Source organism: Oryx dammah, unplaced genomic scaffold (genome assembly GCF_014754425.2).
Source record: "Oryx dammah isolate SB20612 unplaced genomic scaffold, SCBI_Odam_1.1 HiC_scaffold_4, whole genome shotgun sequence".
Classification (NCBI taxonomy): domain Eukaryota; kingdom Metazoa; phylum Chordata; class Mammalia; order Artiodactyla; family Bovidae; genus Oryx; species Oryx dammah.
The window spans coordinates 34,872,410-34,873,442 of record NW_024070188.1 but is presented as its reverse complement, the minus strand read 5'-3'; the positions used below and the strand labels follow the sequence as shown (position 1 = coordinate 34,873,442).

The 1,033-nt window shown below is 44.5% G+C and overlaps 1 non-coding gene across 1 annotated transcript; it reads left to right on the top strand.

Annotated features, from left to right (window-relative positions):
- Positions 1-582: 582 nt before the first annotated feature.
- On the top strand, positions 583-654 carry TRNAW-CCA. The gene has a single exon. It is a non-coding gene; the product is annotated as a tRNA-Trp (tRNA).
- Positions 655-1,033: the final 379 nt, after the last annotated feature.

Below are 1,033 nucleotides of genomic sequence, written 5' to 3'. Positions count from 1 at the left end.
TTAGTTACTCTTCACTTTCTGCCATAAGAGTGGTGTCATCTGCATATCTGAGGTTATTGATATTTCTCCTGGCAATCTTGATTCCAGCTTTGTTTCTCCCAGTTCAGCATTTCTCATGATGTACTCTGCATATAAGTTAAATAAACAGGGTGACAATATACAGCCTTGACATACTCCTTTTCCTATTTGGAACCAGTTGTTCCATGTCCAGTTATATTAGACCCTAACAAAAGAGTCAGCCTGTACTCTGAATCTTTGAAGACTTTCTAGCTATGAAAGCCCTCAATGCACCTTCTTACAAAAGAAGAGTGTTTGGTTTACATTGAAAATCTGTTGTTTAAAGTAATTATCTACATGGATCGTCTTAGCTTGATCTTCTGGATAACTTACTGCAGCTCCTATGTAAGTACTTATTACTTCACTTGCACTTCTATGTTATGGTTTCTTTCCTTAAATCTCATGAACCAACCTCTGCTAGCTTTAGACTTCTTCTGCACCTTCTTCATCTCTCTCAGCCTTCAAAAAATTGAATAGTTAGGGCCTTGCTCTGGATTAGGCTTTGGTTTAAGTGATATTGGGGCTTCCCTGGTGGCTCAGAGGTAAAGCGTCTGCCTCCAATGCAGGAGACCCGGGTTCAATCCCTGGGTCAGGAAGATCCCCTGGAGAAGTAAATGGTAACCCATGCTAGTATTCTTGCCTAGAGAAGCCTGGTAGGCTACAGTCCATGGGGTCCCAAAGAGTTGGACATGACTGAGTGACTTCACTCACTCACTCTGTGCCCACAATAGGCTGAGATCAATCATTTACAGGGAAACTGGAAACAAGAAAGTGGTGGCTCAGAGGTTAAAGCATCTGCCTGGAATGCGGGAGACCCAGGTTCGATCCCTGGGTCGGGAAGATCCCCTGGAGAAGGAAATGGCAACCCACTCCAGTACTCTTGCCTGGAGAATCCCATGGAGGGAGGAGCCTGGTAAGCTACAGTCCCTGGGGTTGCAGAGTCAGACACGACTGAGCAACTTCACACCTTCACACA